This window comes from Tasmannia lanceolata, unplaced genomic scaffold (genome assembly GCF_043159265.1).
Source record: "Tasmannia lanceolata isolate RefF3 unplaced genomic scaffold, GAP_Taslan_0.1 ptg000012l, whole genome shotgun sequence".
NCBI classification, from domain to species: domain Eukaryota; kingdom Viridiplantae; phylum Streptophyta; class Magnoliopsida; order Canellales; family Winteraceae; genus Tasmannia; species Tasmannia lanceolata.
The window spans coordinates 30,108,732-30,132,029 of NW_027518689.1; the positions used below are offsets into that span (position 1 = coordinate 30,108,732).

Genomic DNA, 23,298 nt, shown 5'->3' on the forward strand with positions numbered 1-23,298 from the left:
TGGTGAGATGTCCTACCTCTGAAGTTCCAGGATCAATGATTCTGCAATCTTCTACTGAAAGGAAGAATGGAGTTTCGTCTATTCCAGCCCCTTCTAGGTCTAAAATATAAAGTTTGATTCTGATATTATAAATAACCGCAAGTGCACGGATCGCGTGTAGATACGAGTCGAACTCAAGGAAGAGCTTATTGTGATTTCTACCCTTATACTATTTGGAAAATAAACTTATGATATATTGTTGCCTGGAATGTACTCAGGATTTCTGTGGACTACAACCTCGGATCCAACAATATATTTAAATTTATAAACTAAATAGATACAGATCGAAAACAATGAAGAAACGATTACAAATTCAATCATTATATTTAGGCAAAGTGAACCAATATTTAAAGGATTTCTATTAATTATTTATCTAATCCTAATTTGAAAACCAAGATCTAAAAGCCTAAATTGATTGAAAAATTGGTAGGAAAAACTACTCTAAAGGGAATTAGAAATTGATTGCAAAAGTAACTGGAAATTTAATTAAAACCTTAATTCAATTAAAAGATTACTTAGAGTTAGAATCCACCATGGGCTTGGATTGGATAATTAATTAAACCAATTTTTTGCATTGAGTTATATATCTAATAAATCCGGTCAATGGGAAATAAGATCAATGGATGTCATTGCTCATGAGTAGTTTATTAAACACACTATCCAATATTAAAGAATATATAAGAATTTATAATATTTCATTACCAATTACGCATACGAAAGGCTAAAATCCAATGGCATGAATAATTGGGAATCCAATATTATAAAGCCCTATATATAATGTTATTTCATACCATTGATTTTAATTATTGATCTTTCTCCTTCCCCATGGTTTCATCAAAACCCTAAGTAAGTTGGGTTTAGTTGCTCATGGAGAAAGGGAAATAAACAAAAATAAAGAAAAATAATTTCATTTAAGAGCTTAAAAAGGGAAAAGAAACAAACCTAAAATCTTCTTTAATTGAAATTTTTACACTAATACATCGAATTGGAATTTGAAATAAAGAACAAAATAAAATAAACTTAGTCTTTTGCTCCTCTTAGCAATGGTTGAATCCTTAATCACCTTCCTTTAATGCCTTGATCTCCTTGGATGATTGGATTGGATCTTGAACGGTTGGATCGAGTCTCTTGAAGGAAGATGAAGGCGGAAAAAGCCAATAAAGGCGGAAAAAGCCAAGTTATTTCGTTAAATTTTTTGAAAATGCCAAGTTAAGTCAATATAGAACTATAACCTTTTTGATTTTTAATAACAAGTCTACGAAATGAAAATCATATCCCCAGCAGAGTCGCCAGTCTGTGGGAGCCGATTTTTTCCCGCACGCGTGAGGTGGCATGGGATCACCACATCGGGTTCTATGGGAGTGTTTAGTTTGATCTGCGTTTCTTGTGGACTAGGGACCGTGATCCTAAGTCCACAAGAAAGAGAAACTCAGAGTCGCCACCTAGGTCAGGGCCTTGGACCCGTGCTTGTTCTTCCGATGAAAAGGGGGGTAGTACCCGAGTTTCATTGGAGGAACAGTAACCAAAGGGGTTCTTTTGCTCTGGGCCTAGAACCTTGTAATTTTGCTCTGTTTGTTAAGGCATGGTCCTTATAGATGTCTGGGTAAGGGTTATGGTTACACCTCTCTTGCTCGGATGAATCCGGTCTCTTGACATAATTTTACATTTTACGAAGAATTTTAATCAGAATAACTTATCATTTTATCTTTTCTTCGGATTATGCTTAATTCCAGGATGTAAATAAAATGAATTTACAAAAAAGATCGAAAATAAGCGGTAGTCATCCTGATTGAGATCGTATGTTGTTGTATGAGTCCTGAAAAATCTCGCAACTGATCACTATCAAGTTAACTTAAATCAAATGGAAAAGACAGTGCGGAAAGTAAAAGAAAAGTTCTAAGGGCAATGTGAGCTGGAGATCTTATAATGTCACCACCTTGTACCTTACTTTGTAAAGGAAATTACAGAAAGCTGGGAAATAAATGTAAATCTACCAGAATCTGTAGAGAATTTGGCAGCATAACTGCGCTATTCTGAAAAGGGGATTTCGAAGTTGCCGAGATTTTGGCAGCTTAACGACGCTATTCGGACAAAAGGGTTCCAAAATTGTCTAGAAATTGGCGGCGTCACGGTGCTATTGAAAAAGGGGGACTCCGAGGTTGTCGAGAAATTGTCGGCGTAATGACGCTATTCTGACAAAGGGGCTCCGAAGTTGCAGAGAAATCGGCGGTGTAACGGTGCTATTTTGGAAAGGGGCTCCGGAGTTGCCGAGATTTCGGTAGAACAACGACGCTATTATCGAAAAATAGCTCATGGCTCTGCAAAATTCGACAGAACAACGGTGCTATTTGAAGGATGTTGCTTCGAACTTTTCGAATTTCGGTAGAATGCTGACGCCCGGTGTGAGCTACCTAGGGATTTTTCTACTTTCTCTCTTCTAAAAAGAAAAGAAACTAGGGTATAGCTGAAAAAAACCAAAAAGGGGGAAACCAGTTTGATTTTTGAATAAGACAAAAGAGGAGAGAGAGAGTTTTTCTACCTTCTCAACTCTTACCCCCTATTTATAGTTTTTTTTTTTTTTTGGGGGGGGGGAACATGATCATTTCGACCAAATTTTGCAGGGGGCAAAATTCAGATGATGTCATCTGGGTGAAATCATAGTTCGGGTGGCGCGATGATTCGTCCCTTGTGTTGCATTTAAAAATGTGTTTTCGTCTTTTATCAGTGAGTTTCGAAGGTCCGTAACTTCTCCAATTGAATTCCAAATCACACGCGGTCAGATCCATTGGATTCCTCGTTCAGGGGAGTTTCCAATGAATCTAATATCACTTGCTTTTGGGAGATAAAGTGTTCTTTGGGTAAAAAAAGATGTTTTCGTCTAAAATTTAACCTCCCAATTGAAATGCCATGTGAAAACGGGCTTTCCGGTTTATGCTGTAAAAGGCGGGTGCGGTGTAAAACAGGCTTTTCGGTTGCCGAAAAGGCGGCGGTTGCCGAAAAGGCGGGTGCTGTGTAAAAACTGGCTTTCCGATTGTATTTTCGATATGAAATTGTTTTCGAAAAGTGTTTTATTCTGAAAATAGCCTAAAGAGAGATTGAGAGAAACCGAACTGGTGCTCTGGGACTCGTCATAAGGTTCTTCCTACTGACACCTATCATTAGTACCAGCTTGACTAAATTGGTTGTCTACAATAGGTCATAATGACTTGATTCCAAAGCCAACATTTCAAGGACTCACATATCTAAAACTTTGATGAAGAAAGTTTTCTCATAAAAGCATTGTAAAGTACTCGAAAGTATGCTGGAAGTGGGTTGTCCAGTAGAGATTAAATTCTGGGTATAGATAACTTCAATGGCTACTTTTCAACGTTGCTAAGGAAGGTAGGTAACATCAATTCTTCTAGGATGCAAACGATAGGTGAAAGCTCATACTATGCAAGGAAGGAGTGAAACTCTTCTAGGTTACATGGATGAACTCTTCAAGGTTCAAGGGAAATGCTCTCGGCAAATTTTCATTCAAAATTCAACTTCTAAACTTCATTACAGATGTTTGCTGGACTTTTATAGAGAAAATACAATAGAAAAGACGTTCAAGATAGCGCACTAACTATTTTAGGGACTTACAAAACTCATAAATGACTTGGGAACTCGAACACATTGACTAGTCAAAGACCTACAGATATAGTCTACTAAAATGGTCATAACGTTCCAACCACTTGGCTAAATGGAGACCACAAATATCCATTGGAAATAGAATTCAAAGATCTACAACTTCTTATTTTAGCATTTTCCAGGATTCCTCCATCTAAAGGTCCAAAATCGTGCTTCAAAAACGACCATAATCATTATGACGGGAATGCAACTGGATTAAACCCGAATTGGCGTGTCCAATGGGGTGTAAACGGATCGAATTCGGAGCGGATATGGCTATATCCGAATTCGATTACAGTATACACTATCCGAATTCGGATTCGACGGATATTTAATATCTATTACCGAATTCGTATCTGTCGGATATTGTTCGAATTCGGATATTATCCGTATCCGTTTATCCGGTAAATTCGAACATTTTATTGCAGCACTTTATCTTTTTTCTCCTACTTACTCGAATGAATTTTCCAAACCTTAAAACTAGACCTCTACATTCTCTTCACAAAATTAACTCTCAAACCCTAAAATATATGAGATCCTCTTCTTCCTTTTCAAACAAGGGCAGAGAGAGAGAGGGAGGCGATGGGGATGGATGATAGTGTTGGTAGTGATCTTTGGGTTTTCCTTTTTATTGTATATGATGGAATGAGTTTGGGCTATTTTGATGGAATGGGTTTGGGCTATTTTTGTTTTTATATTTTTTTTCTAAAAAGAATATTCACTTTTCTTATAGAAACAAAAGATAGTGTGTCATTACTAAAAATAAATATTAATGATATTATTAATAATAAATAAAAAGGATTTACTTCTCGGATTCGGATGTTAAACGGATCGGATATATCATTTACCAGATTCGCATCCGCTAAGAGCCGGATATCTCATAAACGGATTCGGATAATATCCGCTTGAAATGGATTCGGATAATATTCGCTTTAAACGGATTCAGATGCGGATGGCAATCGAATTTCCGAATATCCATTTACACCCCTAGTGTCCAAGATCTTGGGCTAGAGCTGGCCTTTATGCTTGGTGGATTCAAGTTGGGCTTGGTCCTTGTGTTGTGCTTGAATATGGGATGATCTTCTCACTTGCTTGGGATGGTTCATGTGGGCTTCAAATTTGTCAGCCACATGGGTGTGGGCTGCATCATTCCCCCCTTGTTCGAAAGAATTTATCTCATCATCGGTTGAATTTCCCACGGTTTCATGGGACGGATCATCCGCACGACCTTGAAGTTTGACAAACTTCCCTTATTCATGAATACTCGTCCTCGAGTTTTGAAGTGTCGAAGAATGTTAATAATCTTAAACTCTTGAGAATCAAATCTTATTGTATAATTCCAAAGACAAAAAATAATCTATCTCCTTCTTGAACATGCTTGAATTTATGAAATAGACGTTATAGGCTTCAACGTCGGATCGAATAAAAATGGATCAATGTAAATGGATGAAGAAATAGATGTAATATGTTTCCACCCACCCAACTCTTCAATCTCCATTGGTTCACCCGATGTGTTGTCCAATCCAATTCCTTTCGTATTGAATTCATTAAATTGTTGTTGAAATTCCTCGTGTTCTTCATTAAAAAAGTTACTTTCCCCCTTGTCCCCTTGTTAGGTTTGAGTCATCTGTTCAATCTAGAGGGAGCCAAAGTCACCTTCATTCCATCCTTAACAAAAGAATAAGTGTTCTTGAAACCATTGTGGATATCGACCATTTCTAGTTCCACCACATTTTCACAACTCCCACTAGATTGCAAATCTCTTCATTCGACATATATCCTTTATGAAAAATATGATGAGGTAATCCGTCAGGATTTTCTTCCACTCTGGTCGTATTCATTACACACCGAATAACTAACCCCTCTCCATGATCTTTCCAAGTGATCTCGTCACCCTCTTCATCATTGTAGTTATCAAAATGAGGTTGTTCATCTAGAACATTTGATACAACGATAGGAAGGCATTTTATGAAGATATCCGATTGTATCTTTCCTTCAAACTTGGGAACCTCCACCTTAATGTCGTTGAAACATTGACGTAAATGGGAATGTCTCTCTCGAAGAACCATCACTCTCTCTATGGCGCTGGCGTGGACGAGTGTAAGGGTTGACGTCTGAATCCAATCCTTTGCTTTCCACCACCTCATCTTGAGGCTCTTGAATATTATCGTGAAACACCAACTCATTGAATTAATTGGTGTATTGGTCCACCGTTCGTGTACCTTGCCTCAAGTTTCGGTACTGTTGGTAGAGTTCCCTCTTATAACCTTTGAGAAGGAAGTATTTGCGAATTTTATCCTCCATCTTTCACCATTGAGTAATGGGTGCCTTGACGGCGGAATGGTGGATTTGCTTCTCATGTCTCCACCAAGCTATGGCCTTTCCTCAGAATCGCTTGGCAATGATGCCAACACGGCGATCTTCCGGGATATTCTTATACTCGAAGACTTCATTAACAAGAGTCAACCAATCAATTATTTTGTCGGGAGAATCAGTTCCTGGAAATTCTAGAATGTCTCTCTTGATTTCCTTTTCCCAATCCGGTTCTTGAACACCTTGTGTGTGGAGTTGAGGGTGCCTTCTTTGTTGAAAAGATTCAAAACTTTCTGAAGAAGAAAAATCACCATTGGTTCCTCCAGATCCGGAATGGAGTGGAGGATTTTTTGCTTCAGCATGGAGATGTTCAACTTCTCGAGTCAAATCATTGATTTGTTGTTGTTGCATATGCTGTTGCAAATTTTCAGCAAGTGTGTGTACTTCATTCAAGGGAATAGTTCTGCCACCTCAACGTCTGGCTTGTCTTGGAGGCATTGTCCTCTCCTCCAAAGCTCTGATACCAAAATGATGCAAGCCTCTCCTAGGCTTTTTGTACTAAGGATCAGGAGAGTGACAAACACACTCAATTGCTCAATAACTTGGATACAGGAAAACAGATTTGCGCAAGTTCAGTAAAATGAGCATATCTTCTTCAAGATAGGTCGAAATGACCTGATTCCAAAGCCAAAATTTCAAGGACTCATGGATCTATAACTTTGATGAAGAACGGTTTCTCAAAAAAGTACTGTAAAGTACCCGAAAGTATTCTGCAAATGGGCTGTCCAACAAAGATTAAATTCAGGGTGTAGATAACAACTTCAATAGCTACTCTTCAAGGTTGCCAAGGAAGGTAACATCAATTCTTCTTGATTGATGGTTGAAACTCCTCAAGGATGCAAACGATAGATGAAAGCTCCTACTCTTGAAGGAGTGAAAGTCTTCTAGGTTTCAAGGATTAACTCTTCAAGGTTCAAGGGAAATGCTCTAGTAAAATTTTAATTCAAAATTCAAATTCTAAACTTCATTACAGATGTTTGCACTTTTATAGAGAAAATACAATAGAAAAGACGTTCAAGCTTGCCCACTAACTATTTTAGGGACTTACAAAACTCATAACTGACTTAGGAACTCAAACACACTGGCTAGTTAAAGACCTACAAACACAGTCTACTAAAATGGTCAGAACTTTCCAGCCATTTGTACAAATGAAGACTACAAATATCCGTTAGAAACATACTTCAAAGATCTACAACTTCTTAGTTTATCATTTTCCATGATTTGTCGATCTAAAATTCCAAAACGTGCTTAAAAAACTATCAGAATCATTATGAAGGGAATGCAACTGGATCATGCCCAAATTAGCGTGTCCATGAACTTGGGATGGAGATGGCCTTTATGCTCGGTGGATTCAAGTTGGGCTTGGGCCTTGTGCTGGGCTTGAATGCGGGATGATCTTCTCACTTGCTTGGGATGTTTCATGTGGGCTTCAAATTTGCCCGCCACATGGGTGTGGGATGCATCAGGCAGGGGGTCATGGGAAGGGGCAAGGGGGTCGCGGCGGGGAGGGAGGGGGATTGGAGGGGTCGTGGGAGGGTTCAGTGGGTCACGATACGGAGGGAAGGTTAGAGGGGTCGTGGGAGGGGGTAGGTTTGGTACAACAGGGAGGAGGGGGTGTGACAGAGAGAAAGGGAGGCGTGGAGTGGTTAGAGAGAGGGAGAGAGAGGAGAGAGGGAGGCTTGGGGATGGGGATCTGAGAGAGAGAGAGAGAGAGAAGGAGGGAGGGAGGTGGTCAATGGTTGTCCCTATGGATTATAAACCCTAGTGCTCTGATACCATGTTGCAAAGGGAAATGTGAGAAGAGAAGAATGTGAGAGGTGAGAACTCCCCCTTATATATTTGTATTAAAGGAGAATAATGTACATGGAATATTATACCCTTATAACAAACACTTATTCTAACAAGCTTGATCCGAGGTAGTGGGTAATAGTCTTATGAGTATGCCTTGTTCAGGTCGGTGAAGTCGATACAGATCCTCCATTTTTCATTGGGCTTCTTCACCATTACAAAGTTCAAGATCTAGTTCGAGTAGTTGATCTCCCGAATAAATTCGGCTCGGAAGAGTTTGTCGACCTCCTTTATGTGGAACTACCATTTCGGGGCAAATTTCACTTCTTCTACTTGATCTTCTTGCAGTCTGAGCTGATGTTCAACTTATAGCTGGTCACCACAGGCGACTATTTCGGGCATATCAGTCACTGACCAAGAGAAGATGTCAGTGTTGTCTTTTAGGAAATTCATAAGGTCCACTTTGAGCTCGCCCTAAAGAAGCAACCCGATCTGAATAGTTCGGTCGTCGTCTCCTTCAAATAGTGGTACCGGATTCAAGTCTTCGGTGGCATCTCGCCTCACAACCTGTTCTTCATCCCTTATGTTGGGTGTTTCTATGGGTAGCGACTCCTTTGCCTTGTTTTTGCCTTTGAGTGCAACAACATAGCAGCTACGAGTAGTGGCCCGATGACCTTGTACTTGTCCCATTGCGTTGCTTGTGGGGAACTTCATCTTCAGGTGGTCACTGGAGATGATAGCTTAGAGGGTGTTCAATCTTGATCGCCCAGGAATAACATTATACACCAAGGACACCTTGACGACCAGAAAGTTCATGGTGACTTATAACTCGATCGATCCTTGCACTTTCACGACAACGCCCAAGAATCGGAAGAGAGGGGAGTCTACGAGCCTGAGCCGATCTGTCACGAGCTTCATTTTCTTGAATGCTTCACAATACAGGATGTTCGTTGAGCTCTCATTATTGATCGGAATCTACTTAACCTTGAAGTTCACAATCGTCATCGTCACTACTACCACATCGTCTTGCGGCATTTGGACACCTTCATAGTCTTCGTTCAAGAATGAAATCACCTGGCCGGTTTTGCTATTGAATGTCTCTGCGTTCTGGAGATCATAGGAATCTCACCTCATCTCTATGCTCCTGGGACGTCGTTGCTCTCCCCTTGGTTCATTTCTGGGTCAGTTCCGATCCTCAATGTACTAGCGGAGGAAACTTAGTCGGATTAATCCTTTGATCTCTTCTTTGAGGTGCCAACATTCGCCAATGTCCTTCTTGTGGTCAGGGTGGAATCGGCAATTCTTGCTCTGGTTCCATCTGCCTCCGCTAGTTTGCATCTTCTTGGGCCACCGAACATATTCTTTAATGAGGATGTTCGTCGTCGAGGTATTAAGTGGGGTGTACCTCTCAAATCTTCGCGGAGGACTTGGTTTGCATCTTGAAGTCTTGTCGTCTCATCGTGGCTGCTTGCTTGGATCTTGTCTTTCTTCCGGTTTCTTCGTTTATCACCAAGTGAGCTTGTGTCTGCCTCCCTCCTAGTCAATAGGGTTTCGGGCCTGAGTCAACAGTTCGGCCAGAGTTTTGAGTAGCCACTTGGCAAGGGAGAGTTTAAATTGGGACGACTTCACGTTGTTCATTAGTGCGGTCATGGCCACGAACTCATCCAACTCTTGTACGTCCAATGCTTTATGGTTAAACCAGGATATGTACTCTTTTAGGGACTCGTCCTTTCTCTATTTCACAGCCATCAAGCCAGTTGAGGTCTTCTAATGAGGCAGAATGTTAATGAAGTGAGCTGTGAACTGTCAACTGAGCTATGAACGAACTGATGAATTCATCTTGGATCTCGGAGCACCATACACGCACTGCCTTCTTTAGAGTGGACGGGAAGGTCGTATATGGTTGAAAGTTCTCGGATGTGTCTAATACCCCATGGAATAGTGTCACTACCTTGAAAGATCGTATATGGTTGACAGGATCCATAATGATATTGTAGGGGTCGGGTTGAGGTAGCTTGAAGTTCAGAAGAATCCGTTCTCTTAGAATTTCCTAGGTGAAGGTGATGCGAGTGCTTAAGAGGCAAGAAGAAGAGAAATAAGAACACAAGAACAAATCTTGGAGAAGAAGAAAATGGGAGCAAAGCTCGACCCAATTGATATTCCATCAATTACATAAGTTAATCTAAATCCAAAATCCCCTCTAAATATGGTTTCTAACCCTTTTAAATAAAATACAACCATGGAAAATTCATCCAACTACCTCCACAAACTAACTTAGAGACTAACATAACATTAATTGCATTTGAACTCACTAACTTTGACTGGTTTGGGAATCCGTAGTCACAATCCCATAACTACCTACAACGTTGTAGCTTACCACTTTTCATGTTCTGCCATTTAGAAGTCCAAAAACCAGGTTAAAAACAAGCGGTAACATTATTGCGGGAAAGTACCTTAGAACTCCACCAAAACCACCTACGCATGACATGGCTGCCATGTTGGCACTGCATCATCATCTCCAAGCGAGAAAGAACTCTCCCACGAGTTCTCATCAAGCTCTCCATGATAAGTTGTCAAATCTTTAATATTGAAAGTTGGGTGATTATTGATATTTGGAGGGAGCTAAGTCTTGTATGCATTGTCGTTGATTTTCTTGAGAATTCGACATGGACCAATCTTCTTCTCCTTGAGTTTGTTATGAGAACCGGATGAAAATCATTCGTTCTTCAAATAAACCCACACAAGATCACCTTCATTGAAGATTTTGATTTGGCGATGAATATTGGCCGCTTGCTTGTACTTCTCGGTATTTTCTTCAAGATTCTTCTTCACTTCTTCGTGAATCCTTGTCATGGTAGTAGCAAAATCTTCCACCTTCTTACTGGACAATGATGGATCAGGAATGGGTGCAAGATCAAGATAGTATTTTGGAGTTTTTTCATAGATCACTTCAAATGGGCTCTTATCGGTAGAATAATTTACAGCATAATTATAAGAAAACTTCGTTTGAGGAAGCACCATATCCCATTGCTAGGCCTCTTTGCCGCAAAACTCCTAAGCAAATTTCCCAAAGTTCGATTCACCACCTCATTTTGTCCATCTGTTTGAGGGTAACAAACACTACTATAGAGCAAGATAGTACCAATTCTTTTTCATAAGCTTCTCCAAAAATGACTAAGGAATTTAGTATCCCTATCTGAAACAATGGACTTGGGAACACCATGATGCTTAACTACCTCATTGAAATAAAGATTAGCAACATAAAAAGCATCCATAGTCTTCTTGCAAGAAATGAAATGGGCCATTTTAGAGAAGCGATCAATAACTACGAAGATGGAATCATTACCTCTTTGAGTTATCGGCAAGCTAACCACAAAATCCATACTAACATCTTCCCATGGAGCATTAGGAGGTGGAAGTGGACTTTAGGTATCGGTGTTTTGAGTACATCCCTTGCATGTTTGGCATATTCGGCACCTCTTCACATACAACATCACATCTCGGTAAATGGTCGGCCAAAAATACTTCTCTTTCACTAGAAAAATAGTTTTGGCTCTTCCAAAGTGTCCTCCCAAACCTCCCGAATGTAGCTCTTTAATAACATACTCTATAAGGGAGCATTTTGGAATGCATAAGCGACTCCCCTTAAAGAGAAAATCATCTTGAAGAAGATAATCTTCATGCTTCCCTTCTTTGCAAAGCTTCCAAATTTCACCAAAGTCTTCATCGTTAGCATACATGTCTCTAATGCCATCAAACCCTTCAAGTTGTACATTCACAGAATTAAGAAGAGCTACTCTTCTACTAAGAGCATCCGCCACTTGATTGCATTGTACACTCTTGTGCTTTAACGCAAAAGTATATTCTTGTAAGAAAGAAACCCAATTTACATGTCTTCGATTTAAGCTTCCTTGATTGTTGATGTGCTCGAGAGCTTCATGATCGAAATTCAAAATAAACTCCCTTTGAACAAGATACGATCATCAATGCCGAAGTGCTTGAATAATGGCATAAAATTTCACATCATAGGTAGCGTACTTCTTCTTTACTTCATTGAGTTTTTCACTAAAGAAGGTAATGGGATGACCTTCTTGGCTAAGTACTCCGCCAATGCCCACGTGAGAGGCAACACAATAAGCCTTAAACATCTTCTCCAAGTCCGGCAAAGCAAGCACAGAAGCACTAGACAACTTGTCCTTTATAAGTTGAAAACTCTTTTCGGCCTCCATTGTCCACTTGAACCCATATTTCTTCGTGCAATCCGTCAAGCGGGCTGATATAGTGCTAAAATTTCTTATGAATCGTCGATAAAATGAGGCCTATCCATGGAAACTCCTCACTTCTTGCAAGCTCTTTGGAATAGACCATTCTTGGACAACTTTGATCTTCTCATCATCCACTCTAATCCCTGTTGAAGTCAAAACAAAGCCTAGAAAAAGCTAGGCTAGTTGTCATAAAAGAACACTTTTTGAGGTTTAGATAGAGTTTTTCACCTCTCAAAGTGGTTAGAACAACCCTCAAATGATCTACATGCTCACTTTTATCATAACTATAAATAATAATGTCATCAAAATAAACAACAATGAACTTTCTAATGAAAGGGTGAAGGACTTCATTCATTACCCGCATGAAGGTACTTGGAGCATTGGAGAGACCAAATGCCATAACAAGCCACTCATATAAGCCTTTGCATGTCTTGAAATCGGTCTTTCATTTATCACCCGGCTTGATTCGAATTTGAAGCTAACTTAGGGACTAACGTAACATTAATTGCTTTGGAACTCACTAACTTCTACTGGTTTGGGAACCCATATACACAGTCCACTAAAATTGCCATAACTTTGTAACCACTTGTCCAATTTTTTAGCACAAATATTTGTTGGAAACAACTCAAAAATACCTACAACTTTGTAGGTTACCAGTTTCCATGATTCTGCCATTTAGAAGTACAAAAACCAGGTTAAAAAACAGGCAGCAACATTATTGTGGGAATGATCCTTAGAACTCCACCAAAATCAACTAGGCATGACATGGCTGCTATGGTGGCAGTGCATCAAAAGGGCAGATCTTCTTCATTCGTATGCCTATCCCTTCTCCCTCATCATCTAGCTGATCTTCTAGTTCTTCTCCTGGATTTGCTGTTGAAGATCAGCATTTACTGGCTTGTGCTCTATGGGGCTATTTGGTCAAACGGACTTGATGAGGCTAGACGCTGAGATCGATCGGCTCCTTGGATTTGCCCATGGTGGAGCTGGCTTGTCTGAGTTCAAACCAACTAAGGAATCTCATAACACCAGTTTTATTGTTGTTCTTGCGAAGGAAAGATTCACGCTAGTGACTGTTTATATAGAACGCTCAGTGGGATAAATATAGCTAAAAAGACCAAGGTTTTAAATCTCGGTTTCGGTTTCGATTTCGGACATTTCGGTTTCGGTACGAAATTTCGGACGAAATCTTGTAAAAATTTCACCGAAATTTCGGAAATTTCCGAAACGTTTTACCGAAATTTCCGAAATTTCACCGAAATTTCACCGAAATTTTGTACTTCACCGAAACGTTTCACCGAAATTTCCGAGACGTTTCGGCGAAGTTTGGTACTTTTCCGACTCACAGTGAATTTCGTTTCGGTTTCCACCGAAACCGAAATATTTCGGCCGAAAAGAAACGTTTCGGCCGAAATTCAAAACCATGAAAAAGACTATGATTAGAATAGAAAGTGATAATTCTATTCTAATCTAGCTACCTATCTGGCATAGGTAGCCTAATGCAACACCCTAATGATCTAACAGTCAGATGTTATCAGATATGATATGATATATTCCAACATGTTTTGTAGATTGGAAATCTGCATACATTTGATTACAATTGAATATTTCTGAAAAATAATTTAAATCTTTCAATTTGATGCACACTGTCCATACTATTCAAGGTTGATGATGATGTCTGTTGATGATGATGACTGCTATCTATTGCCAATTGTCAGCGGATGATAATGACTGATGCCAAATATCGTATATAGTGTCACTGCGAAAATGAGTACAAAAATCCAATGGGTCGTAGTAGACCATTGCCTTGATGGGTTGGATGAGACTCGGAGCTTGATGAGTGAGTCTTTATGGGTTTTGGATATGGATCCTCATTAGGGACTATTACCTCACTGGGCTTGATATGGATCAAGGCTAAAAGGGGAGTCTAAATGGGTCTATGACGACCCGAATCCATCGACCCGCTACGAGCAAGGAAAGCTACTAAAAACACAAGGAAATTTATCCAACCATTGATTTTATTCCAAATTAAAACTTCCAGGTTCCATACAAAACAAAGCACTAAAAACTTTAAAGAGTCCAATACAGTTCGAGATGTCACTCTATTTATTAAAGCAATGAAGTAAGACCCTAATCTTCTAAGGAACGATGTAGCCCATCATTCTCAACTACTCTGATGCTCTCTCCCAGAACCTAGGCCTCCTCATTGTCAAAGACCCCTTCGTTCCCACCTACAAATCCTGAGATTTAAACAGAGTTAGAGCAAAGTTTATACAGCGGCTTCTGCACGGTATAGAAAACAATAATACAGTTGATTATTTACCACACAATCCTCTAGGCATTCAACAATAGAAACTAACATCCTACATATGGATTTCAATGAAGTTGAGTATCCTGACCAATTTACAACTTAAAACAATTAACATTTCAACCAGTATACTAGAAAGCAGGTGATGAATAGTTAACCATTTACTACTAAAAGAAAACAAGTTAATATGAATGGTGTATGCATGTTATGAATGTTGTGAGACGGCTAACCCCAAGGCCTTTTGGCTTTTTCCCCAATTCTTTTCTTTCCCTTCTCTTTTCTGCCCGTGGCCTTGACCGCACGACTAACCCCTGCCGTCTTTAGGTAGGGACGTTATGGTTTTAGATTACGGAGGGCAATTATATTGCCGCACCACTTCAGGGATGGATCCCCTCAGATGCATTGCCAACAAAAGGTTGTACACACTGCTCAGGTTGGCTTTGGACTTAAAGTCCCAGGTAGGTGTCAACGACCTCCCTAGTTCCCCCGTTTTCGTAGGTGCCCATGCATGGTTATGTGTTTGTGATTCACGACATATCACCTTACGAGTGTTGTAAGAAACGTAACTGGGCTCATCATATTTACTTACATTACCACATCTTCCAACTTATTCTTTACAGTTAATTAAGAAGAGAACTTGAGATTTTAAGCATTTTAATAACTAAATAGAAGACTACAATTCTATCAACAGTTGTATAAGAGAGAGAATTAAAATGGTAACTACAACAAGAAAGTATTGTAAATACCAAAAACATTATTGTAAACATTACACATGCGACTCAAGCTGTCACTTGCCTTTTAACGTACGAGCATGAAAGATAGAAATGAATTCCACTAGGGAGAAACGTGCAAGGATCGTGAAGTAAATAAATAGAGTTTAACTTGTGTCAATTTTTGTTTATGAAGAGGGTCATAAAAGAACACACTCAAGGTTCAGATTTTTGCCTCACTTTGCGGCTCAAAACCCCCATACAACATGGTGCCATTGCTGCCCAGTTTTTGGGGCACGAAAACCACACACAATTAACATCTTTGCTGCCCTGATGGAGGGCAGAAAACTCAAGATTATGAAATCATTTCTGCTGCCCTGTTTTTGGGCATAATAACACACACACACACTCACAAATTACTTTTGCTACCCTGTTTTGTGGGCAGCAAGAACAACACTCTGTACACCTATCTGCTGTCCAGATTTGGTGCCAAAAATACAATTGTAAACACCCAAAGTGCTGTCCAGATTTTTTGGGTAAAATATACACGAAATAAAAAGCAATGCTATAGGGTCTATTCACACATCACATACATAGTATAAGATTTCTAAAATTGTTTAGAACTGACGAGATAAGAAACCGGGTACGAAAATTGATTAATATACTTATGTGAAAATAATTGGTGAGAGAAGAATTTGTCCGCACAAAAAAAAAAAAATCATTCTATACATCTATGTGTATAGCACTGATAAGATAGAATTAGACATGAAAACTATTTTATTCTTTTTATGTCCATCGTATTGATGGAACTAATCTCTCTCTCTCTCTCTCTCTCTCTCTCTATATATATATATATATATATATATATATATATATATATATATATATATATATATATATATATATATATATATATATATATATATATATATATATATACATATGAGGAAAGTGTTTCTAGTCCGGCCGACTAGAGATCATTCTCTTGTCCGCCACCCAAAAACACATGGGTCCCACATATTTGGGTGATGCAAAGCATTCATTTGATGGGCCCTGACATAGAGACGGTGTCCACAAGAAATTAGCTTCATAGGATCATCCCAACCCTATGATTTGTGGAGCTTAAAATGGACGGCTATAAACCGCCACAAATCTGTCCATTTTTTAACTCCACAAATCGAAGGGTTAAGAAGATCCTATGAAGCTGAATTTTTGTGGACATCCTATCTATGATGAGGCCTATCAAATGAATGCTTTAGATCACCCAAATATGTGGGACCCATGTGTTTTTGGGTGGCGGACTAGAGAATGATCTCTAGTCGGCTGGACTAGAAACACTTTTCTCTCTCTCTCTCTCTCTCTCTCTCTCTCTCTCTCTCTCTATATATATATATATATATATATATATATATATATATATATATATATATATATATATATATATATATATATATATGAAATCATGAAAATTTTGCTTTGAAATATCCAGTACTTGTACTACTATAAAATTCCAAAAATAATGAAATTATTCAACTGCCTAACGCTATCCACTACCACTAACTCAAAATCAAGGGTTAAATATGATCTTTTATCATTGAAAGAGTTATATCTTACAATGGGTAAGGGATATCACGTACTACCTATATTAAGTTAACTAACGGAGATTTACACTAGTTTTACATGCGAAAAACTATGAATAGATTTAGATTTATTCAACAACTCAAGATCAAGTAATAGTTTATATATATGAAGTGTACGCTTAATTAAATTTGAATTCACTGACAAAACTATATACATATGTATCTATATGAGTATATATCTACAAAACCATGGAAACCCCAGATTTAATCCACTGTCCAAAAGCATCACTCAGGGTATAAATTTTATACACGAAAACCCATGCTTAAAACATATATTTATCCAACTGTTAGGAACCTAGGGCATCATTATGTTTACAAAAATTACAGCTTTATACTCGTAGTCGACTGTTGAAAAAAAAGAAAGAAACAAAATGGGCATTATTATATACTTAAAAATTTTGATTTTTATATTTATAAGAATTACAGATCCCACAATCCCTCTTTTTTTTTTTTTTTAAACTGTAGAAATTGTCCACATCTTGTATATATATACAAGGAAAGTGTTCCTAAGCTATAGCTTATCTAAGCTTATCTAAGCTATAGCTCAAAAACACGTGGCCCCACATTTTTTGGGGGAACCAAAGCATTCATTTGGAAGGCCCTTCCATGGATAGGGTATGTACCAAAAATCAGCCCTATAGGATCATCCTAACCCATTCAAAGGTGGAGTGGAAAATGGACAAACACTGTGTGTCTATGTTTTTGCCCATTTTTTCCCTCAACAGATGGCAGGGTTAGGATGATCCTATAGGGCTGATTTTTGCTACACACCCTATCAATGGAAGGGCCTTCCAAATGAATGCTTTGGATCCCCGAAAAATGTGGGGCCACGTGTGTTTTTGAGATATAATCTAAGCTATAGCTTAGGAACACTTTCCTCTCTCTTTCTCTCTCTCTCTCTCTCTCTCTATATATATATATATATATATATATATATATATATATATATGTAGTAAGAAACCCGTGCGATGCACGGGCTGACAAAGAACCGTGCGGACGACATCATTGGTTGATCCAAACCGTCGATGTGATGGAACACAACATCAGAAGGTCGTGCTCGTAAAATCATTTCCATAGGCTGATCCTAGTCGTCCAATCTGTAGAAGTTTCCATCATAGGTTGATCCAAACCGTCCATATGATGGAACACAACATCAATAGGTGGTGCCCATGAAATCATTTTCATAGGCTAATCCTAGCCGTCCAATCTGTTGAGGTGCCCGGAGTTCGTAAATATTTTGGAAGGTGCGCTGGAGTCGTTATATTCGCAAAAAATAATAAGGAAAATTAGTTTGTTCCTAATTGTCATATTTCGATACATCCTCTCGGTAGTTTTTTCGTAATTGTCATACACAGGCACCCGTGATCCGTAATTTCCCTCCAAAACTTTAATAGGTAATGATTATTTTCGGTAGCTTCTTTTCGATAGTTATTATTGCTAGCCACCTTTCCAGACAAAGTATTTCTGTGAGGTTTTTCAACACGGCTAATAAGACAAATCTCTAAACACATATAATCGCAAAGGACGGGCGTGATGTAGCCTTCGGAGAAGGTGGCTAGCAGATCGGAAAAACTTTTCCAAATTTTTTTTCTTGAAAAACACGAATGACAAAATGGAAAGTTACGTGCTTAGTATATATATATATATATGGGAAAGGTGTGCGTACTCGGTCGAGTAGATAAGCTTATCTACTCGGTCGGGTTAAAAACAGTGGGGGCCCACATTTTTGGGGTGATCCAAACCATTCATTTGAAAGGCCCTTACCTAGATAAGGTGTCCACGAAAAATCAGCCCCATAGGATCATCCTAACCCATCCAACAGTGGAGGGAAAAATGGGCAGATTTGTGGACAAGCTGTGTTTGTCCATTTTTTTCCATTTTTCCCTCCACTGTTGCATGGGTTAGGATGATCCTATGGGGCTGATTTTTGGTGGACACCCTATCTAGGTAAGGGCCTTTCAAATGAATGGTTTGGATCACCCCAAAAATGTGGGTCCCCACTGTTTTTAACCCGACCGAGTAGATAAGCTTATCTACTCGACCGAGTACGCACACCTTATATATATATATATATATATATATATATATGAGGAAAGTGAAGCTACACCGCCGGTGTAGCTAACTTAGCTACACCGCCGGCTTAAAATACAATGGGCCCACATTGTTTTGGTGATCCAAACCATTCATTTGATTGGCCCTCACATAGATAGGGTGTCCACCAAATATCAGCTCCATAGGATCATCCCAACCCTTCAAACTATGGAGGCAAAAATGGACAAATTTGTGAAGGTTTTTACACGTTCATTTTTGCCTCCACAAATCGTAGGGTTGGGATGATCCTATGGAGCTGATTTTTGGTGGACACCCTATCTATGTGAGGGCCAATCAAATGAATGGTTTGGATCACCAAAACAATGTGGGCCCATTGTATTTTAAGCCGGCGGTGTAGCTAAGTTAGCTACACCGGCGGTGTAGCTTCACTTTCCTATATATATATATAGGAAAGTTTTTCTAGTCGGCCGACTAGAGAACCTTCTCTAGTCCGCCGACCAAAAACTCAGTGGGCCCATGTTGTTTGGATGATCCAAAGCATTCATTTGATGGGCCCTAGCATAGATAGGGTGTGCCCAAAAACTCAGCTCCATGGGATCATCCTAGCCCTTCGATTTGTGGAGGTTAAAAATGGACAGTGAAGGTTAAAAACACAGTGAGCCCACGTTGTTTTGATGATCCAAAGCATTCATTTGATGGGCCCTGACATAGATAGGATGTGCCTAAAAAAATTATCTCCATAGGATCATCCTAACCCTTCGATTTATGGAGGTTAAAATGGACGCTTATAAACTCCACAAATCTGTCCATTTTTAACCTCCACAAATCAAAAGGTTAGGATGATCCTATGCAGCTGATTTTTTGGGCACACCCTATCTATGCTAGGGTCTATCAAATGAATGTTTTGGATTATCCAAATAATGTAGGACCACTGTGTTTTTTGGTCGGCAGACTAAAGAAGGTTCTCTAGTCGGCCGACTAGAAAAACTTTCCTCATATATATATATATATATATATATATATATATAAATATATATAAATCTGCCGAAAATCGTAATAGACCCACTTTTTAGAAGGACAAGAGAAAGCAAAGAGGGTACCTACTTGTATGAGGTTGAAAATTTTCCAAGAGATGCTCCACGAGGCCAAAAACAAGCTGTACACGAGGTTTCTTCTTCCCTTTCTTCCTCTCTTCCCTTCGTTTCTTTTCTTTCCTTTTCTTTTTTTTCTTTGTTTTTTTTTAACGTGACCCTCTCTCTCTTGTTCCACCAAAATTGGGCGTGAGTGGGGAGAGAGGGACACGTACTACTTTTTTATTATTATTATTACCCCCCCCCCCTTCCCCCTTTTTCTTGATTTGCTTACTAAAAATTTACCAATAGAAGGCAAGCTTCCAAGTTTCTCTACTCTCTTTGGCTTATCACAAAAGTAAGTTGGCTATAAAGAAGGGATTTGAATTTCAACCCAAAAGAGGTGCGCCAATATTATTTCCATACCTTCTCCAATCTCCACCAAAAGAGGTGCGCACAACTCAATTTTTAAGTCGTGCGCAAGATCTCCCCAATAAGTGGAGATCGAATCTCAAATCTCCCTTATTTATCCCTTTCTTTCTTTATATTTAAATGGTTTTTGATAGCTTCTTTAAATATTTAGTTATATTTGGTAATTTTCAAGGCACATACTTTAGTAAATATAAGGCATGCCATGTATATCTATATAAATGAGGGTGGGCCCACACTACACGTTTTCCCATGAGAGGGAAAACGTGGATATCTCCACTAAATAAGGTATACTCTCTTTTTTTAATAAGTTTCCAGTGATTTATCTTGCGCAGAAAACTTAATCCCCAAACTACTAAAGAAATAAAATAGATTAAACAAGAGCCATTGATCCTTGACCGATTGATCTAAGTAAAGGAAGAATGAATAAGAGATCCAATTTCAGGATCAAGGATCAATCTAAAGTGGATCGATGATCTCGATCCTCGAATTACGATCCAATGGTCTAAAATTCACAATTTATAGAAACAAAAGAAGGGATCAAAAGGGTGGTCGTTATAGGGTCACTAGGGATTGTTGCCTCAATGGGCTAGTATGACTTAGAGGCTTAATAGTGGAGTCCTCATGGGCTAATTTTGGATGCAAATCCTCATGGAAATGGCCTATAGGGAGTGTTGCCTCAATGGACTGGATGGGACTCGAGCTCGATGGGCAGGTCTTCATGAGTGTTTTTAGTAGAACTCTCGCATCGATAAACATAAGAAGATTAATAATAGAAGGGAAAGGGATAATTCTAATCTGATCTGACAACCCAACTATCCAATAGTTGGATCGTACCAGATCTAAACTGATATATTCTAACAGCTCATTCCTACTAAACAAAATCTTCTAGCATGTTTAGATTGTGAAACTAATAAGAAAAATGGCTTGTCAGGAACAAAACTATGACTTCCCATCCGTCACGGCTCGACCCCACCGTCCAAATATTGTTCGGTTCTCGGTTTTTCTACCCTCCCTGTTTATTTTCCAACAACACTACCAGTGCCCGACCCACTATGCAGGGCCCGCATGGAGATGCTAAAAACGCATGTTCATAGGGAGAGGGGGAATCCACATATATAGCTCAGCAACTTTTTCCTCCCTTTCCGAAGTGGAATCTCACAATCCACCAACCTTGGGGCCCAACGTCCTCGCTGCAACACCGTATTAGAGGGAGGTCCCACTCTGAAGCCAATATGGCACGCCATGACCCCACTGTGTAAATATTGTCTAGTTCTGGGTTTTTCCATCCTCCCCGGTTTTATTTTCCATCAACACTAACTATGCCCGACCCACTCCCCAAGGCCCGCCCCTTGGAGATGCTAAAAATGTGTCCACACAGGAAGGGGGAATCCACATATATAGCCCAACAACTTTTTCCTCCCTTTCCAACATGGGATCTCAGAATTCACACCCCTTGGGGCTCAGCGTCCTCCCTGGGACATCGTACTAGAGGGAGGTCCCGCGCTAAAACCATCATGTCACGCCCCGACCCCACGCTATAAATATTGTCTTGTTCTGGGATTTTCCACTCTCTTCGCGCGATGGAGATGGTGAAAACATATCTACACAGGGAGAGGGGGAATCCTCATGTTCCGATGTGGGATCTTAAAATTCACCCCCCTTGGGGCCAGCGTCCTCGTTGGCATACCGTACTGGAGGGAGGTCCTGCCTGCCCTAATACCATTATCTCACGCCCCGACCACACTGTAAATATTGTCTAGTTTTGGGTTTTTCCACCCTCCCCGGTATTATTTTCCAGCAGCACTAACAGTGCCCAACCCACTCCGTAGGGCCCGCCTCTTGGCGATAGTGAAAACGCGTCTACACAGGGAGAGGGGGGGTATCCACATATATAGCATGGAAACTTTTCCTTCCTTTCCGATGTGGGATCTCACAATCCACCCCCTTGGGTCCCAGCGTCCTCGCTAGCACATCGTACTAGAGGGAGTTCCCACTCTAATACCACTATGTCACGCCCCGACTACACTGTGTAAATATTGTCTGGTTCTGGGCTTTTTCACGCCCCTTAGAGATGCTGAAAACGCATCTACAGAGGGAAAGGGGACTCCACATATTTTGCCCAACAACTTTTTCCTCCCTTTCCGATGTGGGATCTCACAATCCACCCCTTTTGGACCAGCGTCCTCTCTAGCAGTGTGAAAATATTGTCTGGTTCTTGGTTTTTCCACCCTCCACACTTCTATGTTCCACCAGCACTATCCGTGCCCGACTCACTCCATAGGGCCCAATCCTTGGAGATGCTGAAAAGGCATCTACATAGGGAGAGGGGGAAGCCTCATATATAGCTCAACAACTTTTGCTCCCTTTCCAATGTGGGATCTCACACCCTTGGGCTCGGATTGTTATCACCTCTGGTGTTGGCAAAACCGACTTATTCATCTTGTTTTACTGAAATTTATAAACTAGGCAGATTAGAAATCATTTTGAAGGCCACATTATGAATTAGTTACAAAATCAAACCCTCTAACCAGTAGGCTTAAGCCTAGTCGACATGATTATGCCTTATTCAACTTAATTTTCTCTAGAATTAGACAATTTCCTTTGCATGAAAATTATATTAATTAGTTTACATGAAAATCTCAGTTTATCAGGCATTAAAGATCCGTGCTTGCATGATTGGCTTGATTATTATGCTTTTCATTGACTCAATATAATCGTGTACTTCTGTATTTCTTTAAATTTATGAGCGGGTATTTGTGAATGAATGATTGTAAATGAGAAATATAAGTTCACTGTTAAGAATATAGGCTGACGTACTTCTTATGTTACTTGGGCTTGCTATATATTATTATTGTATTTGCATTATTAACCACTGGATGGTGATTGTATAAATCGTTAGGTTAAATGAGTGGCCTCCTCAAGATAATATTAAACATATTAATGATATACTTCTTTGTGTAAGGTAATACT

At 39.5% G+C, this 23,298-nt stretch overlaps 1 protein-coding gene across 3 annotated transcripts in view; it reads left to right on the forward strand.

Moving 5' to 3' along the window:
• The window catches only part of LOC143887178 (MADS-box protein SOC1-like), a 114,477-nt gene that overhangs the window by 46,946 nt on the left and 44,233 nt on the right, over window positions 1-23,298 (forward strand). The window lies entirely within an intron of this gene.